General features: G+C 49.4%; 1 long non-coding RNA gene across 1 annotated transcript; it reads left to right on the top strand.

The window, feature by feature from the left end:
• The first annotated feature begins 10,655 nt into the window (after nt 1-10,655).
• LOC119106313 (uncharacterized) lies at nt 10,656-12,734 on the top strand. The gene is made up of 3 exons (XR_005095120.1): nt 10,656-10,982; nt 11,398-11,607; nt 11,994-12,734. It is a non-coding gene; the product is annotated as an uncharacterized LOC119106313 (long non-coding RNA).
• Nucleotides 12,735-14,210: the final 1,476 nt, after the last annotated feature.

The following is a 14,210-nucleotide window of genomic DNA, read 5'->3' as shown; positions in this document are numbered from 1 at the left end:
CAGCAGACCGGAGAGAGCTCCATAGTCCAGACCAGCAGCTGCCCAGAGAGAGCTCCATAGTCCAGACCAGCAGCTGCCAAGAGAGAGAGCTCCAGAGTCCAGACCAGCGGACGCCCAGGGAGAGCTCCAGAATCCAGACCAGCAGCTGTCCAGAGAGAGAGCTCCAGAGTCTAGGCCAGCAGCTGCCCAGAGAGCTCTCGGTGACTCAGGCGGGCCGAGAGCGGCGTTAACCGCTGCCTGCCTGCCCGAAAGCGCTGAGTGACCTGCCTGACTCCCAAAGCTTTATCCTGTATAGGTTTTTGGCCCCTGAAGGTCTTGCACATTGTCACAGTGCTTTTGAGAGCAAGTCTAACGTAAGCTATTTTGAACCAGTTTCTTGATAATGTGAGATTCATCCTGAACGACGGTTCGCAAGCCATATTTTGTGGCCATTTACGGGCTGAATACGCTTTCATTTTCAACCGGTGTAACGGTTCGCAACACAAATTCGCTGAGACCAAACGCAAATAATTTTTACTCCGGTGTGTGTCCCTCCGTCAAGATCAAGCTTTGCATTTAAATATCTGGTCAATTCATCTAACCTGCCCCTTTTCACCCACCATCCTCTGTCCTGCTCTGTCCTGCTCTGCCCTGTAGTGCCCTCCCTGTTCTAGCCTGATTATTCTGTCCCGCTCAGTAACATCTTGTCCTCTTCCGCTTCTTCCACCCTGCCCTGCCCAATCCTATACTTTTCTGTCCCGTTCTTTCTTGTCCGTCCCTACCCCGTCCTGGTTCGTTCCATCTCGCCTCGTCCTGTACTGTTCCGTTCCGCTCCGCTCCGTTCTGTTCTGTGCCGCACCTGTCCAGACTCATTTTAATCCTTAGTTCGGCAGTCCAGTAAAGAATCTTCCGGGGAAGGGAAAGTCTTTAAAGTCTTCTTGCAAGTCTACAAAAGTTAACCTTTGCACCAGTGGACGAAGCCGTTGACGCTCCTGAGCGAAAACATTTTTCGAGGATGCATGCTCTGTGACTGTTTCACTTCAAGGCATAAAGCTGACGAATTCCTCCGCCGCTTGTGTGAGACGCAGAATCCTCTAGCTTTGAAGCCTCTTTTTATGAAGCCTCTTTTCATGTTCATCCAAGAAAGATCATCAGAGATCATCATGTTCATCAAAGGCAGAACTCGGTCATAATTTGCATTCCTCAGCTTTAATCGCCTTATCTGCAGCCTGAGCAATTTTCTGGGAAACCACGTGACCTTTGCTGGTAATGCCGACATATTTGATAAAACTTGGAACGAGAGTATCAGCAAAGAGAGGACACGCGGACCGAGACAGTTTCATGAGATTGCGGTAGCGGTCTGGGATACATCAACTGCTTAAAACTGTTGTATTTAAGGGGTCAGTAAAAAAATCATCGAGCAGATTGAAAGGGGCATGTGGAGGAGGGGAATCGAGCCCCACAAACGTATACAGAGTGACACTCCTGGACACAGGCGTCGATTTGTATTATTTTGTGAGTGCCCTGCTGCCCCCTCCCCCCCCCCCCCCCAATGTTTCGTTGGGTCTCCCTAATGTTGGCTGACCCCCAATGTTTTTGGCTACAAAGACGTGGGCAAAAGATGATCATAACACAATTACTATCTTCTTTGATCCGTCTGCGTAGTGGCGTCTCGTACCACTCTCATAAAAAGTCATGGCAGCTCTCATCGCCAGATGCAAATCGTAACAGTTGAGCGGATATATGATGCAATAAACTTCACTTACCTAACGCCATAACACACGCAATGGTTTGTGGGGTTAAAGTGGAAAGCTCTGGAATATGGGAATGACCTAATTCCTTCATGACTAACCCCGTCCCCGTCCCCACAACCAAGAAGCGTGCCGCCCCCCTGACCGCCATAGAAGAGCGCCATTGGCGTCCTAAGGTGGCCTCTAAAGGGGCGCCTTCACGTGCCAATCAAAAGTGTCGTGTGCCGTGTGTGCCGGTCACGCGTGCGTCCAATGCCTGCTACCTGGATTCAGTCTTGCGTGACTTCCATTTTGCTTAAATTAAAGGTTTTTTATGGATTATACAAAGACTAAAAGCAACTGTTGCGTTTAATCAAAATAATGTGGGCTAAATCCGGTGAGAAAAATGGGGAGGGGGTTGGTTGTCGGGCCTTCTGTTCGGCCCGCCGATGATTTATAGAACTTGACACCCGTGCCCCTGGACCCGTTTCATTTACCCTCATCAAGATTTACATGCGTCCGGGTGACCAATTGAAGACCTTTCCCACGAGCAGTTGAGGGCCAATTTGATCCCCTGTGACCTGAAAAATCAAGAGAGCTAGATCCTCAGATTCACGGGGTGGGCTGACCTGCATGTAAACTCACTGGCTTTGAAATTTAAGGTTCCTTTACATAACCTCCAAATAAAATAAGGACAAATAAAGTAAAACCTCAGATTGGTGTCCAAAGTGCCCCTGCTTCCACATGCAACCGCCTTGAGCCTACCTGTTTTAAGAAAAAGGTCACTTGTGTTTATTCAAGGTCAGTAGCCTTGTTTGATCCTCAGAGGGTCATTCTGATCCCAAATTCTAGGAAACAGTCTTCTATTTGAATCAGCGTCAGGGATTATGATAAGCACGTTCATAACACAAATAACTGCCTTGGATCCTTTAAGGCCAGTGACAGACTCTGATCTTGAACAAATCATGAACGATGTCTGCTATGATCCCTGTTATTAACAAATTCCAAATGAGCACCAGAAACTATCACTTATAGCAAGCTCTCGAGTAAAAAAGCAGATTGGTAAAAACCGTCCTACCCGACTCTACGACACGGCACTGAAGGTCTGACCTTTATACCCGACTCTCGAGCTTGCTGTCATCCCGAATTTAATTGTTTTATTTGTAATAAACCAGCTCAGCAAAATATGGCTTCGTTTAACATTCCGTTGCTGCATCAGATCGGATGATTTCCTAGATAAAACTCCCACTCAAAACGGTGAACACGGTTAGCATAACGTTATAGTTATCTGAAAATGTGCATGGCTGACAAAATTGCCTCCAGAGTGACTGTAACGAGGTCTTTGTCGTCCTTGCGCAGCCTCTCCATGTTAGGATGCTGTTTCAGAAGCTCGTCGCTGTCGCTGACCGGTCAGCCCCAGCATGTGAGCGCCTATGCCGCACACACGCTTTCCATCATGTATCTGTGTGTGATGTCAACTCGCCGGCGACCGGCCGACTGCCATGTTCCGGTGGTCGCAGCGGGCACACACAGTTTTTCTCCTGTCGTCTGCGCACCGGAGTACTGCGGCGCAGCACGCGTCACCGTCTGACAGCCGGCACGCTGTACTGTGTAGGTCTAAACACTGCACTGTGTAGGTCTAAACACCGCACTGTGTAGGTCTAAACACCGCACTGTGTAGGTCTAAACACTGCACTGTGCAGGTCTAAACACCGCACTGTGTAGGTCTAAACACTGCACTGTGTAGGTCTTAACACCGCACTGTGTAGGTCTAAACACCGCACTGTGTAGGTCTAAACACTGCACTGTGCAGGTCTAAACACCGCACTGTGTAGGTCTAAACACCGCACTGTGTAGGTCTAAACACCGCACTGTGTAGGTCTAAACACTGCACTGTGCAGGTCTAAACACCGCACTGTGTAGGTCTAAACACCGCACTGTGTAGGTCTTAACACCGCACTGTGTAGGTCTACACACTGCACCTTGTAGGTCTACACAATGCACCGTGTAGGTATACACACTGCAGCGTGTAGGTCTACACACTGCACTGTGTAGGTCCGCACACCGCACTGTATGGGTCTACACACTAGCCAGTCCCTGAGACACCAGTACGGGCCTGTGCCCCGCTGGTACACCAGTCAGTCCCTGAGAGCCCGTCCCTGTGTCAGGGCATTCAGCAGGTCCTCGTGCGGGTCCAGGCCCTGGACCCGCGCGACGGGCGCCGGAGGTGACCACTCGAGATGAGCTTCACTTGGGCGGCGTCAGACGAACTTAGTCTCTAGCAGCGGATGTACGGTGCCGTCATTGATCTGAAACATGCACGTTGTTCACGACATCCAACAACCAGTCGGGCTCACTGCCGGAGCCACCAGTTTTAATGATGAGAAGCCAACATCGTTATGAACCACACTACGCGCGTAGCAGTTTTACACAGTCGTATGGCTTCGTTGCTGAATTGAAATGACAACCAAAACCATGCAGTTTCTCCTTGCATATGCAGGCGCCGTATGTGAAATGAATGGCACAAGCAGCTTGTGTCGCATCTGGTGGCATGGAATGAATACAATGTAGCCAACTTAGGCAGACCTTGCAGTGCCAGCAAGTCTGTCGGGTCAACCTGCGACTGTGCTTTATCCTTGCCAGTTGGTCGGTGGTCTAAATAAAGAGCCGTGGCCTCCTAAGCCACGAGGACATTCGATTGTTTGACATCAAACAGCGAAGCTGTTCTTGTGCTGTTAGCTCCACTTCCACCGGGCGGATATCTCCACGGCAGACGGCAGAACCAACGTCAGGGGCTCGCCCAGAAGGAGGAAAACATTAGAAATGGTTATTTCCTCAGCTCAATGGAAAGTCACAGGCTGGTACAAAACTGCCATCTGGCGCCGAATCGCTGGTCTCCGTGAAGTAAAGAATTGTCGGTCATACCGTTCGGACATTTGTGAATTTAGCAGTACGGCAGCAGTAGTTGGCTTTGCGCACCTCGAGTGTTTGGGACTGAGACTGAGTCTCTGAGAGTGACATGGTGTCCGTACGCAGTCCTCATGTCTGGCCAACTGCTTGCCGGTTGCCGCTCGATCGACTGTGCAGCTCTTTTCTCCCGTCAGTATTCTGAAGTGTGGCGGGCGATCTAATTAGCCCAAAGCATGCGGCGATGAGATGATACTCGATTTCTCCGGTTCTCTTCGCTTTTACATCTTGAAAGTGGAGACCTACTCCGTGATCCCGGCTGACCATAGCGTAAACAAACTCGCCGTTCTTTTCGCCCTTGCGCTTAATGGGATCTACCGTTCGCCCGCAAAGTTTAGACCATCTGTGGCTATGGATCCAGGTCACGCCACGGGCGCTTGCACTTTTCTCGGCATGGTTTCCGTGTGTCTAGGTACGTGCATGCCTCAGTTTGATGGCGGAAAATGTCGTGGAACATTCGGTTCACCTTGCCCCGCTGCCGCGATCATCGATCACCTTGTTAGCTGGCTTGCCTGACTGCCACGAACTCTGCGATAATAACTCAGCAGCAGGTCAGCGAGTACTCGGGACCGGGATTCCAGGGGCCCTCATCGACGGCTATTGTCAGGATGCGCTCTGACAAACTGGCCATTCGAGTAGCAAGACAGCATCCAGCTCACCAACAGATGCGCTTTACTGGCGCCCATGGCGTATCCATAGTAGCATTTATCTCAAAGCATGTTGAGGATGGATTTTCCTCCGACAAGCGTCAAGCCATTCACCAAACTGCCGCAAGCTGTAAGGATTATGTTTTTAAAAAGAATCTGGTTAACGGGGCCATGAGGCATATTTGATGTTCCTGACATAGCCATATTCTAGGCATATCAGGCACAGGTGCTGAACTCCTGGCAGCTGTGTCACTTGCAAGTAGCAAGCATGGGCCGGGAATGAACAGGAAACGTGTGAATAATGCTCCAATTTTGTCAGCAGTGCTACCTAGCAGTGGTTCATGAGTACGTAGTTCCGCTTGGAACTTGAGGACAGTACAACATGCTTATGAAATCCTGACGTGCATGTAAGGCCGCTGTTACAATCTTTATGCTTTCGCATGAAGTGTACGCAGCGGGTTCTACTTCGTTCAGGCAGTTTACAAACTATGTTGGAAGAAAGGCAGCTGACAAACTTCGCAGTCTATGGTCTGGATTACTTTCTAGATGGTCAACACTATGACACTCAACTCATTACAAGCTGGGCGGCAGGTCAAAATGAGTCGTGCACTGCCAATAAGACAATTTTCGACGTGAACATTGCAATTGGAAAAAGTATAGCTTTGCTCGCTTGCTAACATGGGAAATATAACATTGTAAGTTGCAAGAAGGCCACACGACATTGTCGAAACTAAGCTCGATTCACGACGGCGTCGCAACGAAACGAAGCGAGCACATTTTGACGGACTAGAAGACCGTCAACCTCGGTGACACAATCATGCACCTGTGGATGCGCGTGTGCATCCGATCACGTGGGCTAGAGCACAAACCATGAATTAGTCTTCATTAGATTACGGCAACCAACGTCAATAAAGGCTAAAACCAATCCTGCACAGCGTTTTGTGTTATATGATCGTGCTTCTCGTAAAACTGGCCACGGTGACCGAAATCAGAAATAATGACAATCTCATTGGATTTTTAGGGACTTAAGTTGCCAGGTTCACGGGTCTGCCAGGCAGTTTGTAATGTAATGCGCATAAATTCGTTGCCAGGGAATTTGTAATGTGATGCGTAAAATATCGCATAACCGCTACATCAGTGAACGCCGGTCTGCTAGACTTTTATGAAAGATATACTCTCTCAGCGGCGCACGCACATAGTAACCTTCCGAGGCGTATGTTCCGCCCGTATTGAATTTATGACATGCATTGGTATGTGCGTTAATAAGTCATGACAGACAGATCTAGACAATTTGCTGCTCGCCTTGCCACACCGGAAATTGTGCGTACCTGCGGCACGCTAAACTTGGCTTTCGACAAAAAATGTTGAGTTGCCTCCCAAATTGCGAAGTTTCACTACGCCCCTCGGCCTTCCAGAAGATTAGTCAGACTCATTTTGATAACCGCCAGCAGTATCTGACTCCAGTATGCTAACATTTATCATCTGCTTGATAATTGTAGCTCTCACATTTTTTGCCGTTATTCAAGACGTCAGTTTGCTACCTAACAGTATCCAGCCTGTACTACTATCCCGTTTGCTCCGGCCCCTTGCTCGTTCTTCACTTCACAGGGTATCTCCCTGGACGAAGCGTGCTATGGCGGACTATAGGTAATAATATGACGTGCTATGAACTACACGCTGAGATGCGCTGCAACTCATCAGGGTCAATGTTGTTTAGTTCCGCGACGTTCCACTCTGAAGAGAGCAGAATATCTGGAAACGCTAATCAGCATGCCAATACGGATCACACATCCATCGTGCATTCGTACTTTGGAAACAAATGATCCACCAGCTTTTTTGCAAATGATTACCTATGGTGTGTTCCAGGAATTTCCATCCGGCTGCGGCATGGATACGATGAGCGGCCGTGTCAGCAGCACGTTCAGTGGACGCTCCAGCCGTATCGCTGCCGGGTCAGCATCCTCTGGACCGCCGGCGCGCTCACAGTGGCGTCCAAGGCTTCAGACGTGTTTCTGCCACGAGTAGTGCCGCGGGCGGTGCACGTGCCTTGGTCTCGGGCGGAAGCGTAGCAGCTGGTGTCACTACAGCGCTGACTTCACTAGTAAACAAAAGATGAGAATTGGGATGGATTTTTGGCATGGAACTCGTCCAGAAGCATGCACGTTTTCAAGGGGTGGGACATCGGCAGCGAGAGCTTCTCCTCCGATTTTTCATTGGGTGGGAAACGTTAATAATTAAAAGATGGCCATTTTTGTATCCATTTTCACTACGTAGGAATACATCGTTTGAAAACAAGCGTTGCTGGTATCCGCTATCCAAGCAAGTTTGTGACGCCTTATGCGCGCAGAAATGTTTTTTTAAGAACTGCTGTGCTCTCCGTTGCTAAATTCTGTGTAGATACGCTCAAACTGCGGTGCGTGAAACGATGAGTTCAATATTTATTATACAGCACGCGATGCCAGAACATTTAGTAACCGTCTGAAACAGTAAGGTAATGGGTGGCGATGTTAGCACCCTCCTTGTCCCACTAGTGGCGAGCCCGAATTAAAAACGCATTTATTGATGGTTGGACATTTAATACCTAAAAGGGGGCTATGCCTATAATGTAGGCAGGTTTTGAAGTGCCGGTGCTTATATCTTTGAAAAGTGCTTGCAAGTGTCAGGAAACAAGGCAGGAAGCGCCACAGTCTAGAGGGACTCGAGTATTGGCCCAGAATTCAAAACTACTTGGCTAGCTTTAACCTGATGACCCTTCTGTGAGATTAGACAATCAGATCAAAGATCATGTCGAATGCGATACGTCTTCAAAGGCTGGCCATACCTGCTGTCGAATGTTGACTTTTGTTAACGTCCCTTATGAGCGGTTCAGGGAAAGTAGCATGTCACATGGGGAATGTTCATCTGTTTGCTGTATGCTTTATTCCCCTCAATGTTTTATGTAGAGCGGTACGAAGGAGCAAAACTGCAAACCAAGGAATTATTTTAAAACACAGGATGAGTAACGTTATTTATTACCCGGGCGTTATTTGATCCATCTTCAAAGGCATTCGCCGGAACTTTAAGGCCGTGACCTCCAGAAACGATCAAATGCTTCAGCAATAGCAGCCACCCGATACGCGTCTGGGAGAATCAATTCACCAGGAATTCCACATTGAGATGACTAAACGCTATTCATACCGCACGTGTGAATAGTGTTTGGTTGAGGGTGATGGAAACGAGCGCAGATTACATCCAGCATGTTCAGTTTTTTGCCTGATGTTCTCGCTAGCATGGGCTCTTACACGTGTATCGAATCAGCCAATTTTATAACAAAATCATTCCCGCGTTGTCATCGCGTTGTCACAGCCATTCCGCGTCACCTTTGCTGCGGTATTAAAACAAAGAGGCAATCGGAGGCTACCAAAAGCAAGGTGTTGTTACACCAAGTACCAGCTGGTTTTGTAAGAACGTAGCGACCAGTAATGCATGAAGGTCATACATATGACGCAGCGGGCCTGCACGTCCTGAATAGGACTCTCCTCAAAACCCCGGCAGCCGCCAAACTGCATCCATTTTGTAATTTGCTTGCACGAATGGAGGTGCCCCGTGGAGCACAAGCCACAACTCAAAGGTTCAAACGTTGGTTGAAATGAAATTTTTCTGCCGTATGTGCGAGTGATCCCCATTGGTATGAGAACCGGAGAGTACAATGCCAGTCTAGAGAAATTATGCAGTCAGTATCAGTGAACGGTCTAGAACGTACAAAAAAAACTCAGGTCCCGGACCAGAAAGGATTTCGATGTTATATAGGATTACATAAGTAGTTGGGAACTTGGATACCAGCTTCCTACCCAAATGTTCACGCACAAAAATTCGGTGAAAATGGAGTACTTTGTGATCCCCGATCACTCAAGTATTGTACTCAATGTTCTGCTCAAATGACCAGCTGCTCTTCAACAGATGCCAGGTTATGAATTTCGTCCCGGGACCCGTTGCTCCGCATATTTTCTACACAAAGACGTCTGCAGAGAAGTGAGACATGCTTGACATCTTTAGTTGTAAACTCAACTTTACAGAGACTTGTAAAACTTCGGCGCCCATGCTAGCAGGCACACATTCCAATGATCTGGTGAACATGTCCTCATTTCACAGTTTCCACGAGCTGTTGTCTTTCTTCTCACATGCTTCCATCCAAAGTAGCACTGTGTAATGCCAAACACGAATGCTGAGTGCGCCAGTCGTAATGAGTGCTATCTACGTCATGTAGGAGTGGTAAATTAAATGTAAACAGGTCGTGTACCAGGACCTACCGTTGTCCCAATCTTCATTGTGAGGGATGCAAACAACTTCAAGAGCGTAGCTTCCCAACGACTTCTGACACCACCACTGAGCTGAATTGGAAATCACGAACCGGAAGATACGGCGGAGAACAACCAGCAGTGCATCAGCGGACACATGCGCCGAGCCAAGACTCAACTCACACTTCGGCGGCCAGCAGCCATACAAGTTTCAGTTGGATGAAGCGTTACCGAAGTCACCTGAGCAAGCAGGCGTTCACATCTTTTCGTCCCACGTCTATTGAAAAAATTACGCTTAATAACACAAGAAATACATGCATGTATCGCTGAACGTCCAGCGTTAGCACTCCATGTAGGATGGTTGTTTGAGCAGCTGACGCCTTGCACAAGCAGCTGATTGCCGCGGAACGAGCAGACCGCTGTGGGCGCCACCATGGACAAATTCCTCTCCCAATATTCCTCACCCACCAGAAGTATATTGTATAGTTATGCTGCCCTGACCATAGCCATGCATCCACTGGAAATGTGACGGAACATTAGTTTGCAACCAAGGGTGCTACAAGACCGTTTGGCGAGTCAAGACCAGTGCATATTTACCTTCACAGACCTGCGGGCTGATTGCAGGGACCTGTTTGCCGCTTCCTTGCCTCCGGCGCCGTCTGTCCTGAGGTGGTCGCTGATGCCCCGCCCCCCCCCCCCCCGCTCCCAACCCCTCCCCCCGTCAGCCTGTTCAGCCACCATGCTTCTACGGCATCAGTCCACCCACCGTGACCTGCTGCAGTCACAATGTTCGCGGTGGAACAGGCGGCTACTTTCACGGCTTGCCCGCCCCCCCCCCCCCCCTCCCCCTTCTTACCCCGCCACGGCGCCACAGTCGAGGTCACCCAGGAACGCGTGGCCTTGACCGCGTCCCGGCGCCGGCGGCCCGGTGCGCCGCCCCTGGGTTGTCCTCTCCCGCCAGCCAATCAGCTGACTGGAGCCGGCGAGACAGGCATGTCCCGGGGGCCGCCTTCGGGGGCGCTGGGGCGGCCAGCGCTCGTACGATAGTCTACAGGCTGGTGGCAGCCCCGGCCTTCTGCTGCGTCATGCGAGCGTGCAGTCTCTCCTGCCGAAGATTGTGGAGCTCTCTGAAGAATTCGACCGGTTCATGTGCGGCCTGGCGACCTTCTGCGACAAATGGCTGAAGCCTCCCCGCTCGAGCCGCCTGCTGGTTGCTCCCGGCCACCAGCTGCTGCTCGGCGCCGACAAGCCGGACGGCCAGGGCTGTGCAGCGGGGCGCGCTGCTCGTGCGTGACGGCATAAACCACACCAAAGTCACGATCGTCGCCCGAGTATTCCCGGCAGCAAGATGCAGGCGATTTGGACGCCGTGGAAGCTTCACGGTGAGCAGGCGATTATCATCGGCTCCGTTTGTGGGCCTCCGCGGCGTGCTTCAGCTGATTTGGGACGGACTTGGCTGACTTGGAGGCGCAGTATCTGTGGGTGGTCTTTGACTGTTCTTCAGCAAAGGTCGTTTTCTAGCGGCGACTTTAATTTTTTCCTCACAAATTTGGTCTGGTTTATTTTAGTGTGTCCAGATACCGCCTGCTCCTAGCTGTACTCGAGCCCAGTTTTCCAAAGTCAAACGCCTTCCACTGAGACGACTGCCTGTAGCGGCACAGGTAAGTGCGTAAGTGCAGGTAAGTGCAGGTAAGCGCGTAAGTGCAGGCAAGTGCGTCATACGCGGCTCTGACGAAAGTTTGTTCGGCTTGGTGTGGTTTAGATAAAAGCAATTCCGACCAGTAATTACCATTGCAGGGCTTTGTGAGAAAGGAGAGCGGAAGTGGTGGAACAAGACTGCATGCACCTAGGGTTTTCTGCCAAGACTGCTCGCACGGGGACCCCCATGCGGGGCTTTGGCTGGGCGCTTGGACGGGCTTCCGCCAGAGGGCCCGCACATCGCTGACGCATGTAGCGTGCCCCGGATAACACAGGCGTGGCGAGGATGCAGGACGAAACGAGAAGGAGGTGAGGAAAGGCGGATGAAGAAAGCTTTTCTTAAGTCCGAATATGGACACAAAGTAGAATCAGCTGGTTCAGCCTACGGAAAAAAGCAAACAGCCGTGGCGCATTTGATGTTATTCGATCACGTAGATATCGGTATGTCATGTGTTAAAATAGGTGGTTAGATTTTTAAAAACGACGTAATGCTTGCTTACGTCGTTTAGCCTATACCTTCTGGTATATTGAGGGTCGACGATGGCGTCAGCAAAAACTCTAAACTCAGAACGCCGGAAAACCGGAAGCTCAAGGCCTCCCTCGCTTACGTACCGGCAACTGTCACCAACTCCTTCATTTAGCAATGTGCTGCTGGTACCAGCACACACATCTGAATGCCAATCTAAATTTTTCAGGGACAACCATTTTCGAGAGAAGTAACGGTGCGAATAACCCGGGCGAGAGGAGCGCGACAGCCAGATCAGCCAGCTGCACAGATGCCTGCTCAACACCCAGTTCGGCATACTGCAGGGACGGTATTTGTCGGGCTCGATCCATATAACCCGCGACTTGTATTCGAAGTTGATAAGACGTATCTGTATAATGGACGTGTCTTCCAAGCGGAAAAGGACCATTAAGCCCTGTTGGAACATGATGCGTAACTGACCTTGACTTAACTAACAGGATGAAACGCGACAATAATGACGCGATGACGGGGAGTAAAGCTGAGAAAAATGAATAAGTGAAATGGCAGGCGAATTTTCGGACGTAGCGGATTTCCAGGTTTGGGGAAAGGGGGAGAAGCCTAGTTGGAGATATCACGAAAGAGTCACAACACACTGGAGCAGAGAGTATGGCGTTCCCCGTGCGTGCGTTACGGTGACTCCCTCCTGTTCCCTTATCAACCCTGCTACCCACCACCTGGAGATAACCTACCGCTGAGAGTTCATGACTCTCTGCTTCATTCTGCTCATCTTTTGTAGTCGGTGCCGTCCCGTCATCGTCGCTTTATCATCCTGCCGGCGCCCAAGGCAGCCATACTTCATTATTTTTCTTCATAGGTCCTAGCGGTAACTTCCTCCTCAAATTATCAAGATGTCCTGCATACATGACGCTTTCCGCCGATTACATAAATATATGATCCGCCTGTTCATGAATCAGTTTGAAATCTCTCAAAGCAGTGACAGTATGAGAGCTGCAGATGGAATGAAGTCGTCCGGAATCCACCAACACATCCAGTAAAGGCCAGCGTGTGCTCGCGTCTCTACGACAGGAAAGCCCCCCCCCCCCCCCCTCCCCTAGAAGAACTTGGAATAAGTGAGTGTAAAGCTTTCGGGCCAATAGCGCCGAATTATGGAATGCATGAACACTCAAAGCCTATCATATGAATTGCAGTGCGATGAATTAGTAAAAAATGATATGATTTAGGCATTTCTGCCCTTTACAGGAGATCTAAGGAGTAACATTAAGTAAGCTGTTAAGTGCATGTGCGAAGAACATTATTCACAAAGATAAGGCAGTAGTAATAGCCTTACTCCTCGCAGAAAAACCAGGGCGAAGGAGATAGAAATGTGTTGATTTTTCGGCAACATGCCTTTATCGAAAGTTATTGTTTCGATAAAGGCACGTCGCCGAAATATCAACACACCTACTATCTCCATTCTCATCATTATTCTCCAAGAAATAAGGCTGTTAAAAACTATATTATCTATGAGTAGAATCAAGCTTCGAAGAGAAAATAGTTGAACGAAATGTGTGAAGGAATCAACGGACCAACTTTCAAATTAACTTCCGCTAACTTTTTCATCGATTTAACCGATTACTTAGATTTACCTCTTTCAAAGATTCATCTCATCGCGAGCTAAATTGTGGGCAACTTTGCCCACCTCTGGATATAGATTACTGACCTCGAACTATTGTAAACCAGTGTTGCGATAGATTTCACATTTTTGAAGACTCGTCACACTGCCTGTCGCTCAGGTATTTCTAACACCCCCGTAATACTGGAATTCCGCAAAGGCACGGGTACGTTAAACATCTACAAGTGACTTCAGACCCGCCTGGTTGTACTTTCACCCGGATTTCACGAAGTATCCATGACCTTCCGCCTTGCGCACATGCATCTTACTTAACAATGGTGGAAATTAAATTCAACATCTTTGCAGAAACGTGTATGCTAGATTCACTGCAGGCTGTCACGGGTTTGGACGTGCACAACGCCAACTGCTTCCAAAAGGAGTAGGATACTTCCAACATATTCCCGACAGAAGCACATTGATCATACTCAACTGGTATGAGCCACCTCTGTGGTTTAGGAAAAGCTGCTGGATTCATAAACCGATGGAGCTGGGGAAGCATAAGCCGAAGGCACATACCTACGAATCGCCCAGCCCGACTAACACGGTAAGATCAGCTGGCAACCGGCCAAAACGGGCCGTTTGGCCAGGGGCCAATATGCTGTAACATTGCACGACACGTAAACACTTCGCTGCTCTGCCTTGCAAAAGGCCGGAGGCGAAATTGCTTGCGACCCAGATCGGCAAACTTGGGTGGTGTGCTTATGGTACCCGCAACAGGTGCTGATTGATGGGTGTTGTCAACTCGAAGCTATTCGTGCGAGTCATTCGAAATAA

This window comes from Pollicipes pollicipes, unplaced genomic scaffold (assembly GCF_011947565.3).
Source record: "Pollicipes pollicipes isolate AB1234 unplaced genomic scaffold, Ppol_2.1 Scaffold_6138;HRSCAF=7277_pilon_pilon_pilon, whole genome shotgun sequence".
In the NCBI taxonomy this organism is placed as follows: Eukaryota; Metazoa; Arthropoda; class Thecostraca; order Pollicipedomorpha; family Pollicipedidae; genus Pollicipes; species Pollicipes pollicipes.
Note: the sequence above shows the minus strand (reverse complement) of the source record. Positions and strands in the feature narration are given on the sequence as shown.